Source organism: Cydia pomonella, chromosome 15 (genome assembly GCF_033807575.1).
Source record: "Cydia pomonella isolate Wapato2018A chromosome 15, ilCydPomo1, whole genome shotgun sequence".
In the NCBI taxonomy this organism is placed as follows: domain Eukaryota; kingdom Metazoa; phylum Arthropoda; class Insecta; order Lepidoptera; family Tortricidae; genus Cydia; species Cydia pomonella.
The window spans coordinates 18,329,589-18,354,518 of NC_084717.1; the positions used below are offsets into that span (position 1 = coordinate 18,329,589).

Consider the following 24,930-nt stretch of genomic DNA (forward strand, 5'->3'; position numbering starts at 1 on the left):
TATAGTAAATATTTAAACGTGGAAAACAGTACACACACTCACACAGGTCCCTCAGGGTCTGTAGTCAAAAGTTATAAACGAAAAACCTTTTGTTGACAATATTGTTATCGACTTTTGGACAGTCTATTGAAAGCCTGATCAATGAAATCGAGGACAATGTTTGGTTAGCTAACAAAGGACGGAATACATTTGTTGGAAAAACAGATATTGCTGTTTTGAAGCGTGCAAGTAATATTTGTTTAGGCTTTTAGCTATTACTAGCGACCTGTCCCGGTTTCACAAAACCTTAACAAATTATACCTAAGACCTCAAGAATCACTCTTTTGATAGGTGAAAACCGCATAAAAATTCGTTAAGTAGTTTCTGAGTATTTCGCGAACATACAATTCAGACAGACGTAGCGTAGCGCGGGACTTTGGTTTATGAAGTGTAGTGATAGTGATAAAAAAGATAAATTTATTCAAGGCTAATTCCCTTGTTAATAAAAAATAAACTTGACAACTCAAAAGTAAAAGTTATCTATCTACCTCAGGTCATCCACGTGTAGTTTTTGGCACATAACATTAGGAAAAATATATCTCTTGCCAATTCTTGCACAATTCCGTCGTGTGCGAAAGCAATACGCAATGTGCGTGTGCCAGAGCAGGAGAGGTGTACAAACTCGATGTTAAAATAGAGACTCCTACGCAACGCGGTTCGAGTGTCGTTGATCCCTGGATCGTCCGTTATCGATGTTTGTTTGTTTTTAAGCAATCATATCATATCAATCAAAGCGAGGAAACTGTCGCGTGGAAAGGGGTCTGGGACGGAGATAATTTGTGAAGTGTTTTGTGACAAACGAGTTAGGAAATACGAAATTGAAATAAATTGTAGCTGCTTTGTTTACTGTTTCAGATACAGTAACAACTTATAGCAATTAGTCAGACAGTAGAAAGTCAATTAAGATAGGAGACTTAGATTTTATTTTCGAATGTTCCGCTGAGTTTCATTCCAAATTTAGTAAAAGTTATATTCTTAATATAAATGCAGTTGAATCTAATTAAAATAAACTTAACAAAAAGTATTTAAATTTGAATTGACCGCTGTTGCCGCATTGCGCAGTAATATTGTTGAGCCTACAGTTGTGAAAGCACTTAATCATTTCATTTACGGTCCAAAATAAACAAAACTCGTAAATTAAAACGTGAGATTTTCAGCGTTCGAGAGCTACAGTGCTAAAAATGAACTTGCAAATTTATTTTACACTTTCAACTAGTCGAGTTGGCTTTTTTGTTCCATAAGAACTTTTAAATCTGATAAGACTACAGGCCGACTATTGGAATAACTGTCTAGTCTTTGTAAGTAGTAAAGTGAATAAAACTATGAAAACGGAATGTATCGCGTATAATGTATTTATAATACATCCTGACGTTTCGAACCCTTTACAGCGTGATCAACGGGTGACTTAGAGTGAGACAAAGCTAAGTTAGCAGCGATTTTGCAAGCCCAGCCTGTGTAAGTGTAAAGTAAACGTCATTTTTTCATAGAAGTTCGATGTTTAAAATAACACCTGCACTGTCCAGGTTGTCATAATCGCTGCCAACTTATCTTGGCGTGACTCTAGGAAAAATTACAATGTGCAAAACTACCACATAATAAACTATACATTTTAAGGCTGGTTATACATGCAAAATCGATTCATACGGCTAGTTATACTTTACTACTATTTTCAAGTAAGGATAAAGCTACGCCGGCTCTAACCCTACACCTCTGACTCGAGGAGATTTCATTCCCTCCTAAATTGTAGAAGAGTATCCCAATATGGGAACGGCAAGAAACTCGGCGGGACATTTATTTTCAAAACATTACATCTTATAATTAACATGCATTAAATTAAAAACACATATATTTAAATTTAATTTAATTGATTAGTAGTCTGGTTTAGTCGCTCGAAAGAATGGTAATGAATAGTTGAATGGCGTTCTTCATAAACGTTAATCACAACTTCTTCTTCTCCCGAGCCTATTTCCCATGTCTCTTGGGGTCGGCCCTCCTAGTCCTAAGACGCCATTCTGGGCGTTTTTGTGCAATTTCGGGTTTTAAATCCGTCGTCTTCATATCCTTGGAAATGGTTCCCATCCAGGTCGTCGGACGGCGACCTGGACCTCTTTTTGGTTCTTCGATTTAATTCGAAACGTTAATAACAACTAACAGTTTATAATCGTTTGTCCCTATCTGTATTCTTGGAACGAGATAAAATTTTATACATGTTTGAATACGGTTGCAAAGTTTTATGAATAAGGGGGTTAGATGCCAGAAGTCAAAAGCGATCAAAATTTTCTTTAAAATTACCATGATTATGTTTAGTAAGCACATCAGAAACTGCTGGAGAAAGCCGTTTCTAGGTATCTTTGTTTACAAGAACCGTCTATACTGTTTAGATGGCGTCCCTGCGATCTAAACTGCGGGTCACACTAGTATTTCCTTGATTGAAAATTCATATACCATTTGAATATAAATGACTGGTACCGCATAGACATAGCTACATCTTTTAAAGGCGTTTTCACGTCAGTCTTCATCTAATATCCAAAACTAGAACATACCAAACACGTGTTTTCGAGTAGAACTTTCCTCGCACATATACATATCACATACACTGTGAATTCAATACATTCCGTTGTCAATTAAGAGTCCTTATTCCTACAGACGAGCATATTTTGTAAAATGCTTCCTTTTTCATTCAAGATTACGACGTAACTATTAGTATTTATTCAAAAACTGATAACGTACTTAAATAATCGTTTCCTAAACTAGGGGCTCCAACAGTTCAAATTTTCATTTTCTCTTTTAAACCTCTTTTTTAATGAGGTTTTTTGGGAGTCTTTTCCAAATTTTGCAGTGAGATGTGGCGTTTCGGTTCTCAATTTTGCTATAAACAAGAATCATTTGGTACATGAATGACTACAATTTGATTCAACATATCTCGTACGAGGGGCTGGAATGATTAACAATCGAAGATTCATTTGAAAAAACTGATAAAATACCTTCCGAGTTTTCTTCATTTTTTTGGCGAAAACAGGGTTTTATTATATTTTATTTCCGCAAATTGTACGCATATTTTGCTTTAAAAATAATATTATAGCAAACTGTAACTTTATGTTAACCTATAAAAAAAAAATCGTAACTATGGGACCTACATTGCCGTAAATTTATATTTTTTTAAAACACGTATAAATCACGCAGCAGCGACGCCCCGCTCGCAGTCCGCGCGGAGCGCGCTTAGAGGACGGACCTGTGCTCGATTGTCAGGCATTCGTTGCGATCGTAATCAGCTACGGAGTTCCGAGAAGTGCTTTATACTGCGATTAGAAAATCTTAATAAAAGTTCATTTTTTACAGTATGCCTAACAGACTCGCTTATTGATGGATTTTCAGTGTTACTTTTTTTTTAATACTAAGTCGGTGGCAAACAAGCATACGGCCCGCATATGTACGCCTGCAACTCCAGAGGAGTTACATGCGCGTTGCCGACCCTAACCCCCTCCCGCCCCTCGTTGAGCTCTGGCAACCTTACTCACCGGCAGGAACACAACACTATGAGTAAGGTCTAGTGTTATTTGGCTGCGATTTTCTGAAAAACGCATTTTCACTTGAAATAACGTTAGGGTTTGCATTATTATTTTTGACCCGGATGAAGTCCAAGTTCTCATGATGGAGTCAGGAGTTGGTCACCAGAACTCCTAATCTACTAATTATAATCCCATCGTGTTTGGGCTCAAAAGATTTGCCCTGACGAACACCATCGATCTAGATGAGGTCCAGGGTCTCATGATGGAGTCAGGAGTTGGTCACTAGAACTCCTAATCTACTCATTATAATTCCATCGTGTTTGGGCTCAACAGAGTTGCCCTGATGAGCACCTTCAATCTAGATGAGGTCCAGGGTCTCATGATGGAGTCAGGAGCTGGTCACCAGAACTCCTAATCTACTCATCATAACTCCATCGTGTTTGGGTTCAATAGAGTTGCCCTGACGAGCACCATCAATCTAGATGAGGTCCAGGGTCTCATGATGGAGTCAGGAGCTGGTCACCAGAACTCCTAATCTACTCATCATAACTCCATCGTGTTTGGGCTCAATAGATTTGCCCTGATGAACACCATCGATCTAGATGAGGCCCAGGGTCTCATGATGGAGTCAGGAGTTGGTCACCAGAACTCCTAAACTACTCATCATAACCTCATCGTGTTCGGGCTCAATAGATTTGCCCTGACGAGCATCATCAATCTAGATAAAGTCCAGGGTCTCATGATGGAGTCAGGAGTTGGTCACTAGAACTCCTAATCTACTCATTATAATTCCAACGTGTTTGGGCTCAAAAGATTTGCCCTGATGAGCACCATCGATCTAGATGAGGTCCAGGGTCTCATGATGGAGTCAGGAGTTGGTCACCAGAACTCCTACTCTACTCATCATAACTCCATCGTGTTTGGGCTCAATAGAGTTGCCCTGACGAGCACCTTCAATCTAGATGAGGTCCAGGGTCTCATGATGGAGTCAGGAGCTGGTCACCAGAACTCCTAATCTACTCATCATAACTCCATCGTGTTTGAGATCAATAGAGTTGCCCTGACGAGCACCATCAATCTAGATGAGGTCCAGGGTCTCATGATGGAGTCAGGAGCTGGTTACCAGAACTCCTAATCTACTCATCATAACTCCATCGTGTTTGGGCTCAATAGATTTGCCCTGATGAACACCATCGATCTAGATGAGGCCCAGGGTCTCATGATGGAGTCAGGAGTTGGTCACTAGAACTCGTAATCTACTCATTATAATTCCATCGTGTTTGGGCTCAACAGAGTTGCCCTGATGAGCACCTTCAATCTAGATGAGGTCCAGGGTCTCATGATGGAGTCAGGAGCTGGTCACCAGAACTCCTAATCTACTCATCATAACTCCATCGTGTTTGGGTTCAATAGAGTTGCCCTGACGAGCACCATCAATCTAGATGAGGTCCAGGGTCTCATGATGGAGTCAGGAGCTGGTCACCAGAACTCCTAATCTACTCATCATAACTCCATCGTGTTTGGGCTCAATAGATTTGCCCTGATGAACACCATCGATCTAGATGAGGTCCAGGGTCTCATGATGGAGTCAGGAGTTGGTCACCAGAACTCCTAAACTACTCATCATAACCTCATCGTGTTTGGGCTCAATAGATTTGCCCTGACGAGCATCATCAATCTAGATAAAGTCCAGGGTCTCATGATGGAGTCAGGAGTTGGTCACTAGAACTCCTAATCTACTCATTATAATTCCAACGTGTTTGGGCTCAAAAGATTTGCCCTGACGAGCACCATCGATCTAGATGAGGTCCAGGGTCTCATGATGGAGTCAGGAGTTGGTCACCAGAACTCCTAATCTACTCATCATAACTCCATCGTGTATGGGCTCAATAGAGTTGCCCTGACGAGCACCATCAATCTAGATCAGGTCCAGGGTCTCATGATGGACTCAGGAGTTGATCACCAGAACTCCTAGTCTATTCATCATAACTCCATCGTGTTTGGGCTCAAAAGATTTGCCCTGACGAGTACCATCGATCTAGATTAAGTCGAGGGTCTCATGATGGACTCAGTAGTTGGTCACCAGAACTCCTAATCTATTCATCATAATGGTAATTTGATGGTGCTTGTCGGAGTAAATCTATTGAGCCCAAACACGATGGAGTTATGATAAATAGATTACGAGTTCTGGTGACCAACTCCTGACTCCATCATGAGACCCTGGACTTCATCTAGATCGATGGTACTCGTCAGGGCAAATCTTTTGAGCCCAAACACGATGGAATTATAATGAGTAGATTAGGAGTTCTAGTGACCAACTCCTGACTCCATCATGAGACCCTGAACATCATCTAGATTGATGGTGCTCGTGAGGGCAAATCTATTGAGCCCAAACACGATGGAGTTATGATGAGAAGATTAGGAATTATGGTGACCAACTCCTGACTCCATCATGAGACCCTGGACTTCATCTAGATCGATGGCAACATGCCACATGATGGCAACAACATAGTCGCCAGCAACATGCTGAGATGAGGCCATTTCGTGACACTTTACTCTCACTATGTTCTCTTTTATGTCTGTCTATTTCTGTTTGTGTGTTTATGAATAAAACAAATTCTATTTCTATTCTATTTCTATGGTACTCGTCAGGGCAAATCTTTTGAGCCCAAACACGATGGAATTATAATGAGTAGATTAAGAGTTCTAGTGACCAACTCCTGACTCCATCATGAGACCCTGAACATCATCTAGATTGATGGTGCTCGTGAGGGCAAATCTATTGAGCCCAAACACGATGGAGTTATGATGAGTAGATTAGGAATTATGGTGACCAACTCCTGACTCCATCATGAGACCCTGGACTTCATCTAGATCGATGGTACTCGTCAGGGCAAATCTTTTGAGCCCAAACACGATGGAATTATAATGAGTAGATTAGGAGTTCTGGTGACCAACTCCTGACTCCATCATGAGACCCTGGACTTCATCTAGATCGATGGTACTCGTCAGGGCAAATCTTTTGAGCCCAAACACGATGGAATTATAATGAGTAGATTAGGAGTTCTAGTGACCAACTCCTGACTCCATCATGAGACCCTGAACATCATGTAGATTGATGGTGCTCGTGAGGGCAAATCTATTGAGCCCAAACACGATGGAGTTATGATGAGTAGATTAGGAATTATGGTGACCAACTCCTGACTCCATCATGAGACCCTGGACTTCATCTAGATCGATGGTACTCGTCAGGGCAAATCTTTTGAGCCCAAACACGATGGAATTATAATGAGTAGATTAGGAGTTCTAGTGACCAACTCCTGACTCCATCATGAGACCCTGCACATCATCTAGATTGATGGTGCTCGTGAGGGCAAATCTATTGAGCCCAAACACGATGGAGTTATGATGAGTAGATTAGGAATTATGGTGACCAACTCCTGACTCCATCATGAGACCCTGGACTTCATCTAGATCGATGGTGCTCGTGAGGGCAAATCTATTGAGCCCAAACACGATGGAGTTATGATGAGTAGATTAGGAGTTATGGTGACCAACTCCTGACTCCATCATAAGAACCTGGATGGACTTCATTCGGGTCAAAAATAATAATACAAACCCTAACGTGATTTCAAATAACACTGAAACTCTATAGCACTAATGTGCGCAAACGATTGGCATCTTGACTACGCAGCATGGGTGCGTAGCCACCATGCCAATCGATACGACAACGAAACACTACGAGGGTCATGCCAAAAGAAGTTAGATACTCTATGGTCATTTGATCGATACTGGCCAGTTATACACCATTGTAAAGGTAGGTTATTTGCTAATAAATTCAAATATGGAACACTCGGAAAATGTTAGGATTCCTTTTTTAATTATTTTTTTTCTGGGTAATTTTGGAGGGAAATTTTCGCAACAATGGAGCTCACTCGACGTGATTTTCGTGTTATGATTTATTATGATTTTAAAAAAGGTTTAAAACCTCAAGAGTGTTTTGAACTTTTAGTTTCAACTTTTGGCGAGTCTGCTTGTTCACGTGCAACTGTTTTTAATTGGTTTGCTGAATTTAAAAGGGGACGAGAGACCTTTGAAGATGAGGCGAAGACCGGACGGCCGCCAACCGCAGTCACTCAAGAAAACGTACAGGCTGTGGAAAAAAATGTTCGTGCGAACCGACGAATTACATATGCAGAGCTCGAGCGTGAGCTGGGTATTGGATCAGCAGCATTGCAAACTATAATTCATTATCATCTGGCCCTTCATAAGCGTTGTTCAAGATGGGTGCCGCACAAACTCACCGATTTGCAAAAAGACCGCCGCGTAGATTGGTGCAAATTTATGATAGATAAATTCGACGCTGGCGAGAAAAAAAATGTATATGATATACTTACAGGTGACGAAACATGGCTATATAACTACGACCCCGAAACAAAGCGGCAGTCCACAGTATGGTGTTTTGAAGATGAGCCGACGCCAACAAAATGTCGCCGAACCCGAAGTACACAAAAACAAATGATTGCCTCATTTTTCTGCAAGACGGGACATATTGCTACGATAGTGCTAGAAGATCAAAGGACAGTCAACTCTGAATGGTATGTGACAGTTTGTGCCCCCAGAGTACTGTCAGCTTGGTGTGACAAGCGGCCGAAATCGGGAACTCAGCACCTGCTCTGGCACCATGACAACGCTGCCCCTCACACTTCTGCTAGAACACTTGACTATTTCAGCTCAAAAAACGTGACTATCTTGCCCCACCCGCCATATTCCCCCGACCTAGCCCCTTGCGATTTTTACTTATTTCCCAAAATTAAAGAAAAATTAAAAGGAAGGCGATTTGAGAACAAAGAAGATGCCCTGGCTGCGTATAATTATGAAATTTCTGAGGTATCTAAAGAAGAGTGGTCATCGGTATTTTCTAAGTGGTTTAGACGGATGGAAAAGTGTATACGTGTTCACGGTGACTACTTCGAAAAAATAGATAGCTGTAATAAAGAATAAAGTCGGTAACTTTTGAGTATCTAATTTCTTTTGGCATGACCCTCGTATCTGTCTCTCTCTCGTACTAATATGCACAAACGATTGGCATCTTGGCTGGGCAGCATGGGTGCGTAGCCAACATGCCAAACGTTTACGATACGACAAGGAAACACTATCTGTCTCTCTATCGCACTAATATGCGCAAACGATTGGCTTCTTGGCTAGGTATCATGGGTGCGTAGCTAACATGCCAATCGTTTACGATACGACAACGAAACACTACTCTCTCTCTATCGCACTAATATACGCAAACGATTGGTATTTTGGCTAGGCACTAAGCAAGTGTGTGGCCAACATGCCAATCGTTTACGATACGACAACGAAACACTATCTGTCTCTCTATCGCACTAATATACTTTATTTATACCTGCAGTCATTTAGTAACTTCTTCATTTTCCATTGGTGTGAAAGAGACAGAATAAAGAGCAAGGGTTATAGTACACTCTGTAGTCTGTACACTTAGTAGTAGTGTACATAAAAAAAAAACTACTGTGCATATACAATAAAATAAAGAGTGCCCATATGATATCATATGACACTAAAATTAATGTTGCTTGAAATTATATTGAAAACTATCAAGATTATTCTAGTCTGCATTGATACGCGCATCGCGTTGCCGGCGCTCGCGTACCGAGCGCCAACGCCATCTATCGAGCGTTATTTCGTGAAATCGGAGAACGCTCCAAGGATTAAGGGCTCTTAATTAAGCCCTAACGATGTTCCAAAGCGAATCGTGTCTGGGATCGCAACAGTATGGCAACAAAAGTATATGCGGGTTATTTTCGGATCCCGCCCTCATTGATCCCGTCGCTAGGACATAAACGTACGCGGTAAAGGTAACATTGACAAAATAGGTTAAACCTTCATTAAAGAAGAACAAATAGCATAAAGGAAGATCCTTCTGATACAAAACGCGAAGTTGTGAGGGATGATGTTTCCTTAACTTTGAACAGACTATTTATACATTTTGTACGTAATTTGGTATACCCTAAAACTTAGCAAATCTCTGTCAAATTGAAGGATTTGTTAGACTTGATAGTTTCTGCATTAGGTATGCCAATAGTTGAATAACCTGGATTAGCATTTACTGTTCATCCCCGATATCATTTTCTTAGAGGGTGATTGGTTGTGGTGGGTTGTGTGCGATTAACGAGTTATAAACTAACGAAATTACAGGCCAAAACTTGTTTAGGAAATCTGGGGACAATTTAACAAAAAACATTATTGGATGGATGCTAGGCGATGATACATATTTATGCAAAACAAGAAATTACTGCCTTCTAATATGATTTGATTTGGAGTTGTAAATAAATTAAAGGTAAAATTTGCTAGAGCAGCATAGATCATTCATAAATTGAACAATATCTCAGTTTGATTATCAACTATCATGCGGCAGTAATAAAATAAACGGATAACGTCAATGTTTTTGTTTTCGGCCCCAGCAATGTGGAAGCGCATTGCGTATAAGCGCACCGTGTGAAATCACGCGATAGCCTAACGAGCGATTTCAATCGCATCAACGGTCTCATTACGAAAATTATTCTAAGTCTTAATTGACCATCGATGGATCCTATACCTTCGTAATAGAGCTTAGGATACGTCGGTTAACATTGGGGTACCGCCGAGAAAACCGCCGGACCGAACGTTACTGTTACAGCGATGATAAACGTAACAGAATGGAGAAATGACCACACTGAAATTGTAGGAGGAAATGTGACATTCACTACATGCTTCGTTTTTGCGATAAATTTTTCGACAGTTAATTTGATGGACGGAGAGTGAACGTATGTTGACATTACCCATGGAAAAAATAGGGGATTTATAAGTACTGCATTTTGCTTTTAATGATAGATAAACAATTAATTCAATGAATTGGGAACAATAAACATAAATAACCATTACCATCACGTACGCAGATGCTGCACCAACATTGAAAAAAAAAATCAGACTTTATAAGAATGAAATGATAGTTCTATTTTTTTACCGCTGAAAGAGGTTAATCAAAGTTTTTGTAAAGACAAACTGCCGGCTTCACATTTGCTCATAATTATCAAGCTGAAATCCATTAAAGTTCATGAATTAAAGAAGCCTTAAAAATCCCCCATATTCCTTGGGCCAAATCCACAAAGCTATGTCACAGATCCTTTGAGCGTGTCCTGCGGGAAATCTCAAGTGAGCTTGTAGCGAAGCCTGGAAAAGAGCACTTTGATGTCTAAAGGGGTTTATGTTCGGGATAGTTTTCTTTGTAAATGAGAGGGGAATGCAGTTTGCATAAAATCGATGGAACACAAAGGATTGTTGGAAAGGCTTTGTTGAAACGGAAATGTAAAGGGATTGTTGGATGCCGCTAAAATTATATCTATGATTAAATTGTTGTTTGCTCAAGCTTTTTGTAATAAGAAAGCAGATGAGAAGTAGATATAAATTAATAGTCTTTGTAATAACATTACTTCAAGCTGAGGAGTTTCCGTCAATCGTTGGTTCTTGCCGACTAGAATACTAACAATAGAAATACATTGAAAATTTCCCTCAGTGTATATTTTAAGAGTAAGTTTACTCAGGTAAAGGTATTGAGATTGGGATTGTAATAATTTAAAACATTCGCAGAACTGAGAATGTTCCAAGAACACGTAAAGATAAAGTTTTCCATTGTAAGAGCGATTTAAGAGTTGGAACTTTCAACAGGCAAACTTACAAACAGGTTTATCCACTGTGCGTGTAGTCTAGGATAGAAGTAGCGTTGGTAAAGTTAGATCAGCCGTTGGAAATAAGTGAGTAGTCTAGCAAAACAGCCAGGTACTTATCTGCACAGCGATGATCAACTAAAGTTGTGATTTCGTGGGAAGAATATACGAATAGGCGCCATTCATATATTACGTAAGACGATTTTTGCCAGTTTTCGATCCGCTCCCTCTTCTATGTAAGAAAAAATAAGAATATGCCGATTCTATTTACTATTTATTTAACTCTGGACTGTTTAAAATCTGACTCTATCAATAGGTTTTCCAATTACCTATAATCTTAGTTTGCGCATCTTTGTGATTTTACGTAAGAACTATCAAGACTCCTCCCACCCCCGTGTAAGAAAAAAAAGACATTGTCTTACCCCTCCTCCCCTAAATTGTGTTATGTAATAAATGAATGGCACCATATGATTAAAAGCCCGCAGCAAGATCTGTTGTATTTCGCCTTCCCGTTATCATTTTAGAACTACCTACTTGTTGGATTGTAATAAAACTTTGCAGATACAATGACATGAGGTAATCTATGCCTGTAATTAGTTTATATAGCTCCAGCTTATAAAACAAACGAAATAGATCAAAAACAAGTTTTGTGTGAAAAACTTAAATTAGCTGTATTTTTTTAACTATGGTATCTGAAGCTACGTAAACTAATTACAGGCATAGATATACCTTATCTTATTGTAAGTACAAAGTTTCAGAGTAATCTAGCTAGTCGTTTTAAGATGAGATCGTAACTACGTTTTTATGGAGACAAGACTCTTAAGTTTATGCAGTAAAAAGAGCATTTTCAAAAGTTGCTACATGATAGTTGCTGAACTTGATCTTAAAAATTTCTCGTCTATCTTTTATAACCTCGAAGTTTTATGAAACATGTAGAAGCTGGAAAAATTACGAGAGTTCGCTAAATCTCCTTCTGTCCTAGTTTAGGGGAAAACACTTCTTGAAGAGTTTCTTGGCGTTAATACCCCGGAACCGAGTATCTTATAAAGCAATAATTCCAATGGCTCGCTGGTCAGTCATTTACTTTGACGCAAATGGGCAGGACTTAAAACTTTTCACGTAACTGCATCAAACTAAATTAGTCCGTGATGCTATTTGGAAAAGATCCAAAATTGGTTGATATGTTGATGTCCATAAAAGTGCAAGATAGTTCTGCAGTCGTATTAATGACTAGAGGGATAGACCGGCTCATGTTTAATGGCAGTAGAAATGTTGTAAGAAGATTTATAGCCCTAATATAGATATCGAATGCGATGTAATCGGTCAATTAAATTCTAAGTAGGATCTTTTTTGAGATAAGGAGTACGTATAATTATTTCATTGATATTAAAATGAAAGTAAAAGTGAAATGTTATTACGTTATTAGTGGCTTTCTTTTGTTTAGGATTGAATCTCTGTCGATACGGGAGACAATCGGAGCGTTGATAGGAATTTTAATTGCCAGAGAGAAATCTAATTACTTCATTAGAAAAAGAATGTCAGATGAGAGCAAGGAATTAATTTCGGAAGTAATTGCAAAGCCGAATGGAAGCATCTGAAAACAGCTGTTAGAAGTTTTTATTAAGATAATGGATGTTACAGATCGTGTCATTCACGAAGACGCGTGCCTTGACTCCTAATGTCATGTTTTAAAGGTTAGATTTGACAAATCGGCGCGCCATCGTGGATAACACGAACTATAGTGATGCGTAACGAATGGGAATCCTATTAGAATTACATTTTTATGATCTTCATTGGATTGTGACATTGTTGGGAAATGGATTCCTTATTTCCCCGTTACTTGAATCAAACGTCTTCTAACGATATACAATAAAAGCAATATTTACACCAAACAACAAAAACCGAGAAAAACCAACATCAAGATCGATAAATATACAAGACCTAGTTCATAAACACGCGACTACGTATATATTAAACACAGAAACAAATAAATACGCCGATACACCGGTAGAAATACAATTCATTATCGGAATCTAATCGATGTCGATAACGTGGTCCTCCAAGGCAAAATAAATATACCACTGACACTATAAACCGGACGGTATCGCGGTGCTATGGACGCGGTCAGATTTTTTTTTTAATTTTCGGGAGCGAGGGGCAAACGTCCAGACGCGGCCGCTGCCGTATGCGTACTGGCTAGTGACAGAGTAGGGACGGGGTGGAATAGTGCGGCGCACGCAGCGCCAATAATCGAGTCGATAGATTAGACAGGTGTATTCGATAGTGATAATGTAGCGCGTTTATGCACTGCGTTGTGTAAATACTTTAGTCTAGGTTGCCTATCAATCGTGTATAAATAAGTTGGTGGTGAATATTTGATTAGGATGTTTTCATTGACCAAATACAAATTATTTATTGTTTGAATGTGAGTGGTTATAAATGGTGGTAGGGATAGCATTTGGTTGCATCACAATCGGCCAGAATTTGGTGTACAATACTGTGACTCTCAAAAAAAGTTATGTAATATGTTGACTATGTTCTAAAACTTGTATAAGGATGACATCTGCTTTGGAATGTTGTTCTATGAGAATTTTATAATTAGTATGTTTTTTTTACAAACACTATTTCACATCGGAGTTAGACAAGTACCTAACAATAAAATAAAAAAAATATTATAGGATATTGTTACACAAATTGACTAAGTCCCACAGTAAGCTCAATAAGGCTTGTGTTGTAGGTACCTAGACAACGATATATATATAATATAATTATAAATACTTAAATACATAGAAAACACCCATGACTCAGAAGCAAATATCCGTGTTCATCACACAAATATATGCTCTTACCAGGATTTGAACCCGGGACCATCAGCTTCATAGGCAGGGTCACTACCCACTAGGCCAGACAGGTCGTCAGACAATGATTCAAATTGGACAGCCAGCTTACATCCTTAGAACCACTACATAGTTTCATAACTATAAGCAAGTACTTAACATAAAAACCTCAATCAAAACGACCACAAAACTATTATCTAACTGTATCATTTCATTACATCACAAACAAAAAACGTGCACGTCCACAATTCATCCAATAGCAAAAACATGAAACCGACGTGACAAAAACTCGATTAAATTCGTATTCTGAAATAGAACCGCCCTAGAGTTTACCAATCGCTCTAGCCGAGGGTGGATCCACCCTCTTCACATGCGCAATGCAGTCTAAAAACAAAATGGCGTAAGAGACTATGCAGTTGATATAGACTTACAGCTTGTGTGTTTTGAAGTAGAGTTCTGCAAAACATGCACGTGAATTAACGTAGGGGTTATAATGATAGTTAACAATATACGCATTTATTTATTTATTTGGCGCTCGTCCACATAATTCGTCTACAAAAACTAGCGAAAACAATTCAAGTTTATTTGAGTTTTTTCTATATGTGTATACCTTCCATAATGCTTACTACTGTTCGAGATTTCACTATTGAGTTCATAGGTGTTACGCTATGTAATATTCCTCCTATCTGTTCAATTTTGCCTCTTCCCAACAAATAGAAATTTCGAAACGACAGCACAAACGATTTTTCATGATTCGTTAGGTTTGACAAACATTTATGAATAACGCCAACGGTACTTTATACCATCGAGTTATGTAGGAAAGGTTTCGTAATTTCTCGCTAGCTGAATTAGGAATAAGATAAAAAGAATCTTACACGTTTAAGAGGCTGTCAATACCTAAAGCGCGCACACTATCTATTTGTATCGGAGTAAATGAGATAGCACTGTCGCATGTTACTGGGCCTGGGCAAGGAAAAGAAAAATATTTAAATAAAAAAAAGTGGATTATTAGTGTAATATTTTACTCAACAGCGGTTTAGATATAAATGTTTTGAAATTGTGATTTTAATTGCAGACCCATAAGTCAAAACAATAAAGACATAAAACCGTTTAATTGTGATTTTAAGACCAATCTTTGCAATTATTTTCTATCGAGCCGATTTCGTTCAATCATGTATCGAGTACAACCACGGTCTTTGAAATATAATTAATATGAACATATATTTTTCTTACTTGACTAAATCAAATAGTCTTTCTTAAAAAACTGTTTAAGTAACATCAATTTCAAGGACATTGGGTGTTGACAGCCTCTTAAGTCTTATAATAATTATATTGACGTAAGTGTACCTACATATTTATATAGATATCGTTGCAAAAGATAGGTATAAATAAACCTTAGTAAGGCTACTAAACAGCGGGATAAGCCGCAGAAACCTTCAAAAGAAGTTACATAAGGCATAACGCCAGCCGAATCGATAGTCGACACCAAGTCTGCTCTAAAGGATATTTTTACTAGATGATCATAGTCTTCCTCGCCTTGTCCCAGCATTTTTTCCACAGCTTATGGGAGCCTGGGGTCCGCTTGGTAACTAATCCTAGAATTGGCATAGGCACTAGTTTTTACGAAATCGACTGCCATCTGACCTTCCAACCCAGAGGGTAAAAACTAGGCCTTGTTGGGATAAGTCCGGTTTCCTCACAATGTTTTCCTTCACCGAAAAGCGACTGGTCAAATGATATTTCGTACATAAGTTCCGACGAGTACGAACCGGGGTTTAAACCCGCGACCTCCGGATTGCAAGTCGCACGCTCTTACCGCTAGGGCACCAGCGGTTTTTAGGGTTCCGTATTTTTTTATATTTTTACCAAATGATGTCGAAAGTTAATTAAATGTAAAGCAATCAATGTCAGGGACGGAGAAAAATCGGAGAACTCTTTTATTACAGAGGATTGGTAGATTTAAATACAAATTAGTCTGGCCTCAGTCTTTAAAACAACTGATTATTTTGCTCTAAAATTGACTTGTGCAGTCCTTTTAGAATAATGTATGTATTTTGACATTGTTCATTCGTGCCGCATTGCGTTGGTCTACCAGAATATTTTTCCGAAACGTCGAAGTTAATTTAATTAAAACAATCGAGGTCAGGGCCGGAGACAAATCGGTACACTCTTTCATGACAGAGGGTTGGTAGATTCAAATACATTTCTGGCAGCTGCCTTTAAAAAACTAATTGCTTTGATCTAAAATTGACTTGTGCAGTGCTTTTAGAATAATTGCATATATTTTGTCATTTTTCATTTCTGCCGCATTGCATGTAGTCTACAAGAATATTTGTACGAAACGTCAAAGTTAATTTAGTAAAACCAATCAATGTCTACCTGTCTACGGAAAATCGGAGAATGCTTTTACTGCAGAGAGATTTAAATATAAATTAACCTGCCCTCTGGTTTTTAAGACATAATATTTTGTTATAAAAAAAGAGGCCTTCTTTTGCTTCTTTGGCTGTTGTGCAAAACTGAAAATATCGTGTCTTTTTAGGGTTCCGTAGCCAAATGGCAAAAAACAGAACCCTTATAGATTCGTCATGTCCGTCTGTCTGTCCGATTATGTCACAGCCACTTTTTTCTTTGTTGCCTACTAGAAACTATTTAGTCCTCAATCCCGATAAAGTGTACTCCAAATTGAAGTATTTTACACAGAGCTATTTTTTGTTGTATTGAGCCATTTAGGGTTTACTTTACATTGGACAATTCATACCATTAGTTTTGATAACCAAATTAGCTTGAGCCCTAAATTAAAGTCCGTGATTGTACAGAGCGAAAAGCAGTATTTGAGATTACTTGGAAGCAAGTTGTACTGGTACTTTCATTCATTAGAGAGGGTGATTCATCATCTCCACTGTGGTGTAGTCTAGACCTTATTTCCCCTCTCTGACGTAGCACAATTACTCACTTTAATTTGCTATTCTGTACACTACGAAAGGACTTACTCGAAAGTTATTAGACATTACAATTATTTAAGATCAAACTTAGAGACAAGATAGTTTTATTGTTATTTGTGTCTAAGCAAAAATTGATCATTATAATTACGAAATCAATTTATTTCCTATTCATTTTAATTACTTGCTACTCTACAGGAGATAGTAATCGTTTTAGATACTCGTTCAAAACAGCGAAAGCATTATTGGAGCACTATCGATGAAAGAAAATTTAATCAAAAACTATATTAGCTATCGTAACAATAGAAAACTTTCACTGTCGATCTCGCGTAATCAGTACAATGGTGGAAATCTTGATTGGGTTCACGCCGTTTCGAGCAAAAGGAAAAAAACCTAGCCTTTAATTCTATTGACTTCTGTAGATAGTTTCGTTGTTTCATTCTTCGACTTTCTTTGTAATTAAATCAATTATCTTGTATCCTAAAACTGTCCTTAAGAGAGGTATGGGCACTGTGAATGTCATCTCGCTTTGTGTGGTAGGGCACAGCACAGCGGATGTCATTCCAGATCTAGAGCAGAGCCCAAGTGGGGTAGTACCTCCACCTTACAGAAAACAGCAGCCAAATAACACTAGACCCTACTCATAGTGTTGTGTTCCTGTCGGTGAGTAAGGTTGCCAGAGCTCAACGAGGGTGCGGAGTGTTAGGGTCGGCATCGCGCATGTAACTCCACTGCAAGGCATGAAATTTATGACAAACGAAGGAAAACATTATGATTGTTAAAACTAACGTGGCACACTGCTCGTTGCTCCAACGTGCGAGCGGGACGTCGCTATAATACACGCGTAGCGTTGTCTCGCTCAAACTTCGACGCGACGTGCGAATCGGAAGCAGTGTGCCATGTCCCTAAGTAAACAAAGGTTGATTCTCAACGGACATTTAAGTTAAACAGTTAGAAACTCCGCTGCCGTGTGCATGTCTTCATTTGGCGTAATTGCGTAATTCCAATTACGAACTAATTAAACTGGGAGAAAGGTTTTGTTTGCTACTCCAGTAGGTCGTGTACGTTTGTTTTGAATAATTTGAATGCTCAATAATTAATTAACGAAGAAAATAGTTTATGGTTTATGGTTTAAGAATTTATTTCTCCAAAAGAATATTACAATTCACTTACTTATATAGAGAAATACAAACAATCATAATATACATTATTTACATAGTGCACGAATAGCATAAAATATATTCTAATACAAAACAAATTATTTATTTTTGTAAGAAAAAAGTGGGTACATAGTGTGGATCGGCAACTGGTAAGCCAAGTACAAGTACAGTAATAAGAAAATAGTTTAAAGTTCGTTGCCATTTTTTTTAGTTCCGTATCAAAAGTGGCAAAATAGGAACACGTTTGGGATCATTGTGTGTCTGTTACAGACCACGGATGTAAACAGACGTAAGATTCGCCTCATTGTAAGAAGATATTTATTTATTTATTTATTTAATCTTTATTGCACAAAAGAAAACCTTATAGTACAAAAGGCGGACTTAATGCCATGAGGCATTCTCTACCAGTCAACCTTACACTTACTTAGATATCACAGCTTTTCCGTTTGATTCTAGTGATTTTATTGAAATCTGAGTAAACGAAATACTCCTGTGTTGAGAGAAAGTTGCATTTTATTCAGTAATTTTATGCAAGTTTTGAGTTGTTTCCGTATAGCTAGTAGAATTGACTTTTAAATTATGAATTTGAATGATAAATATTTAATAACGTTAATTTGGATTTGATTTGGTTTGATTTTGTTTGATGTTTTACAGTTAGTATTTTCCTCGCGTTGGTGTGGTGAAAAACTTTGTTTCAATCGGTGGCAAAACTTGTTAAATATTAGCACGAACGGTTAAACAACAACTTTACCCCTTTGTAAAACAAATAACTATTCCTATGCTCCTCAAAAGCATTTTTATCAGGTTTTTTATGCAGTATAAGAATGGAATAATGTTACTTATTATTTACTTCGAAATTTAGCCGCACCAAGCGCCCGATTTAGAACCTCATGTTTACTTCTGCGGACTTCTTTCTTTTTAATCATAAAATAACCTAAGTAAATTGTATTGTATTTTACAGTACATATGGTGCTACTTTATAGCACTAGTGCGACAATTAGCATATTACGTTATTGTGTCGAACATTTAAAGGGCCATATGTACTGTAAAACGTTGTACGATACATGAATTTTTCGCACTTGTATCGTAATGTACTATTATTACACCCGTATTATCGTCCACTGATATCAAACGCACTGCAGTTATTGTCCACTTGATGCATAAACCAATAAACAAATCTGTTCACTGATCCGTGTGAGTCACACTACGGATCCGCTTGACGCCATTGATGCATACGATGGTATCTTTAAAATCTTTGCGGACTTCACACTTGGAATGTTTATCTTGGTTATGATCAGAGATCGGACAAATTTGCGTCATTGCTCGCAATAATGTGGACATGACTCCAAAATTAATCAAATATGTAATCATTTAATTAATTTCTTACTTGACTTAAATTTTAATTCCTAGTCAATAAATACAAAAGTTTGTTAAAGTATAGTTTATTAACGAATATAATCAGTATTTTTTCCAAAATTTCTGCAGTCAGTCTAATTCTTTTTACATCAAAAATATACTTAAGTGCTGAAAAACTTCGCTCGCACTCCACTGATGTTAATGGGGCAAACATAAGTAGTTTTATATATATTTTCTGTTCTTTGTTTAGTTTATCCCGATTTTGAGGTCATCGCCCACAACTTAGAACAGAAAATAAACTCTGAATTATACTGGAATAATAATATTCCTATAAAACTACTTAAGTTTGCCCCATTAACATCAGTGGAGTGCGAGCGTAGTTTTTCAGCACTTAAGTATATTTTTGATGTAAAAAGAAATAGACTGACTGCAGAAAATTTGGAAAAAATACTGATCATTTTCTTAATAAATCTATACTTTCTTTAACAAACTTTTGTATTTATTGACTAGGAATTAAAATTTAAGTCAAGTAAGGAATTAATTAAATGATTACATATTTGATTAATTTTGGAGTCATGTCCACATTATTGCGAGCAATGACGCAAATTTGTCCGATCTCTGGTTATGATCTACAAGTGACGATTTTATGATAAACCTTGGCATAAATTATACTAGCCAAGTACTATAGTTTTTAAATTTTAAAACCTATACGTTGTACGCCTAATGGTAATGGCAAGACCATGGTGATCCTATATTACTATGTTCCATCATTGTATCTACCCGTGTTCTACAGACAATAAATCAATTATGAATTATGAAAAAAAAAACCAAATGCATGTTTAAAAATGTACATCCTGTTGAAGGTCTATTTTCAAAAGGGGCTGTGATAAGGATGTATATTAAATTATATATAATTCGCCTAGCCTTTAAATTTCTTACATATTATAAATGTGTTGTTATTGTTATATGTGGAACTGCACGTCGACGTTGCAGTTGGAGTGCAGTCGGCATGCAGTTCCCATACAAGTTGCAGTCGAGTTGCAGTCCGTCTGTACCGGCCCTTAGTTAGCAATAATGATTTCTAATTGAATAAAAAACACCATGACTTTAATTTCAATTATCCTAAAAATTCTTTCATTACAAGCTTTATATGTGGCATTATCTATGAAAAGGGACCGTATTGCGTAAGCGCCATTACGCCGCACTGCGTCGCGCAGCTTTGTATTTGTATCGGAGCATCGTTTATAACGGCGGAAGCACCATCGACAATAAGGTCCCTTTTCATAGATAACGTCACATATTAACTTGCAATGTAGCTATGTATGTACGGGTCAAATCTTGCAAGTTAAAGGCCATGCCTGGATAAGCACTTAGCTTATTCAAGCATGGCCTTTGACCCACTTCCCGACTTCTAATGAAGCTGAAAATTTGCATACGTATGTAAGTTGGGTGACAATGCAATATTATGGTACTATCGAGCTGATTTGATGATGGAGACAGGAGGTGGCCATAGGAACTCTGTGATAAAACAACGCAACCTAATTGTGTTTGAAGTTTTTAGAATTGCCTGTGGAGAAAAGTACGGTCGGCAATAAAAGCTTGTACTAAAAATGAAATTTTTGCCAAAAACTTATTTTTCTTTCTTTACTTCAAAATTATAAAAGTCATATGCATCCTCATGGTCTTAGCCATGTCAGAATCAGGTTTATTAATAACCGAAAATAATTTTACGACCTTTTTCTTAAAAGGGACCAAAATTGAGGGGAATGTTGGCAACTTATACGTGTTAAGAGGCTGTCAACACCCAATGTCCTTGAAATTGATGTTACTTAAACAGTTTTTTAAGAAAGACTATTTGTTTTAGTCAAGTAAGAAAAATATATGTTCATATTAATTATATTTCAAAGATCGTGGTTGTACTCGATACATGATTGAACGAAATCGGCTAGATAGAAAATAATTGCAAAGATTGGTCTTAAAATCACAATTAAACGGTTCTATGTCTTTATTGTTTTGACTTATGGGTCTGCAATTAAAATCACAATTTCAACACATTTATATCTAAACCGTGGTTGAGTAAAATATTACACTAATAATCCACTTTTTTTATTTAAATATTTTTCTTATTATTCCCTTGCCCAGGCCCAGTAACATGCGACAGTGCTATCTCATTTACTCCGATAGAAATAGACAGTGTGCGCGCTTTAGGTATTGACAGCCTCTTAAAACCTTTCTTTGTTGACCGTATAAGTTATGTATGGCGACACTGGCGACGCAAAAGTCGCAGAACTACAAAGTTACTATAAAATACAAGTTACTTGGTCGTAACTCCCCAGGGAAACGTGCAGGTGCTCGGTAGAAAATGTTTTACACTAAGTAACAATGTAAAGGAGTCGCTTTCCGTGGAAATTCCCGCAGTGTGACCCGTTCTCGTCGCTTGCAAGAGCAGTTTCCACCTAATTGCCACAAAGCTTGTATACGAGTCTGTCCGTGGTACATTAAATTGTCAAGGCTGACTTAGTCTTTTAACGTCTTGTTAAGACCCGTTGGCTTTATAAGATAATTAGTGTTTACATTGAAAATAATTATCGAATTTTTTATTTAAGTATTTGTTATGTTTGTAATGCATGAATTGCATAAAACGGTTATAAAAATAAACCTAAGCTAACGGTTGCCGAATAAAAAAGTTACTAAAAATATTGATGAGAGATTAGGCTAGCCGTAAAATACATATAAGTTTAAAATAAACTTAGTTGTCTATTACTTTTGAATGATTCACGGTTAGTTTCACTGTACTTATATTGACCGTTGTAGAACAAAAGGTAACTACGGTCCATATCACGGTCAATACCCCTCTATTGACCGGGATATGGATATATATTTAGTCACCTACAATAATTTACGGGCTGAATATATGTGACAAATTGAGCAATTTTTACTATGGGATCAATCCCGAAAACACGAAAAAAAATTAACTCTCCCATAGAAAATGTCAAAGTCAGACAGCCAAAACGTATGAAGCAGCCAATAATTTTTTCGCGATTTCGGGGTTGGTCAGCCTACCAAATTATAGGCTTTAATTTGTTACATTTCTGGAAGAATTACTTTATGATATTTATAAATTCTGGTAGCTAACAGACGCCCCCGAATGCTTATAAAAAGAAAAAAAGTTGTATAAAATGCTTGTCGTTCGTTCGACATTGCTACGGTCAATCAATCAATAACTTTACGATACTGAATTTAAGTGAATATTTGGATAACTTTGACCGCTAGACCGAATAAAATAGACCATTAGTCACCATACCTGTTCTTTTATGTAAAAAAGTATTTTGGCTGCTCGTGGCAAGTGCAAGAAAGAGAAGATGTGAGTCATCGCGGTTCCGGGCAACGGTCATGGTCACTCATCATTCTATAATCCGTTCTTTACCATTAGAAAGAAGGTTAGCGATTTTGACATGTCTTTTTTCGAAAACCACTTTTGAAAAATAAGTCACGGCAAATATACCACAGTTTTTTTCTAATGCTAAAAAACAAAGTATAATATGGTCCGTCTAAGCTAAGCGGCGCCAGTACAAGTTTTTTTTTTGTTGTTTAACGATACTGGCACCAGATCTATATCTGTTACTTGACTGTTCGTGTCAAATTTGATGTTATTTTAGAAAATTAAACTCCCAGCCTGAAAGTATATAGGTATCATTTTCTAGCTTGAATTGTGCTAATATTTACTGGTCTCTGATATTATATAAAATAAAGGTCAAAGGTTCAGTATCTCCTGGGAAATAATGCTTCACAAAACAATATTTTTCCACAACTTTTTTTCCCAAAGGGCCGAAGGAAAATAAATTCTGTAAGTTTATCAGAAATTGAAAAGAATGTAAAACTCTGGTACCTATCTTTAAGATATCGTTTTTCTCGCGTTTCTAGAAGCTGAATGAAAATGGGGCACGTTAATATTGTCACTTTTTAAACGAAAATGCGCACACGAAATATCATATTGAATAAATTAAAAAAAAAAATGCAATCAACTTTAATATTGGCCATATGCGACAGGTAAAATGGTCTACTTTAGTCAAAACGCAATCACAGAACACAACAAAAAGAGCAATCAATAAAATTGGAAGTTATTTGTCTGAGCATTTTGTCCATGTGTCATTTTGAGTAAAAGGGAACCTGGTACGGCAGGCACTTACGTCATTATCAACAATGCTGCAATACAAACGCGACGACGTAAGTCTAACGCATAAAAGACGCTTTTTTGAGAACTACATAACACTGATGTCACTGATCTTAATATGTTCTCTTTTGTTCGGTTCAAAAGCTTAGGTTTTATATTCAAAACGCCACAAGAAACTTGAATTTTCTTATCAATACGCAGTTTTATATGAAATTAGACGTCAGACGGCTAGATTAATTGATTCTCACTCACAGATAACAGTACCCCTAGTGTAAATTTAATCGACATCATAACGTGACGAACGCGTTTGCGTTAAGTCTCATTTTGTATAGGATTTTGAGTTTCCAAAACGTCCCGCTTGGCGCGCTCTTTCTAAATCCAATACAAAATGAGACTAAACGCAAACGCGTACGTCACGTTTCGAAATCGAATTTATTTACACTAGGGGTACTGAACGGATATTGCTGGACATGGCGTGCTATAGTGTTGATGAATTCGTTAACTGCTACAAGTCAGTGACCCATCTACACAATCGTTAAATCTGATGTACCTGTGATATATATTGTAATTGTATGATCTTACCTTACCTAATGTATAGTATAGAATAAGCAATTAGCAAAAATTACATGTATTTTTTTTTAATTTTATCAATAAATGATCTATCTATCACAGCAGTGATGGGCAAAGTAGGCTTTTTTTTAGCCGCGAAAGGTTTAAAGCTTAAAAGCTTGAATGTTCAAAGTTATGCAAAATGGCAGATTTGAATATTTGGTACGGTTTGGCATTGAATTGGTAGCTAGAATAAGGACATAGGTTTTATGCTGACATTTACTCCCTTAAATAGGTGAAATGTTTTGTATATGCGGTCGAAATCACTTGCAAAGAAATTAAATATAAAAGTACGATCTTCTGTAGCTAAACTACGTTATGTTTACGACTACATAAGCTGAAGGTAATTGGATTAAGATATTATTTTGACGAAAACCAATCAAGGCTTGTAAGTATAGGAAGCCTTTGTAAACGATTAACTAATCGATTGGCCTTGCCAATTTTACGAAACAAATGTCAACATTCAACGACAACTTACTAAGGCCAATGTGGGTAAGACCGGCATATATTTATTTTGGTTGGGAAGACCATCATGGGGCAAGAACTGTCGTAGTTGTATAAGTACGTCGCTCAGATACAG

General features: G+C 37.5%; 1 protein-coding gene across 2 annotated transcripts in view; it reads right to left on the reverse strand.

The window, feature by feature from the left end:
• The window catches only part of LOC133525534 (kinesin light chain), an 88,028-nt gene that overhangs the window by 47,719 nt on the left and 15,379 nt on the right, over window positions 1-24,930 (reverse strand). Inside the window, exon 1 of one of the 2 annotated variants that reach the window (XM_061861814.1) lies at window positions 13,362-13,459. The exons of the other annotated variant lie outside the window; for it this stretch is intronic. The gene's annotated coding sequence lies outside the window, so the exon portion shown is untranslated. Of the gene's footprint in view, window positions 1-13,361; window positions 13,460-24,930 lie in introns of those variants that run through there. 2 annotated transcript variants of the gene reach the window in all.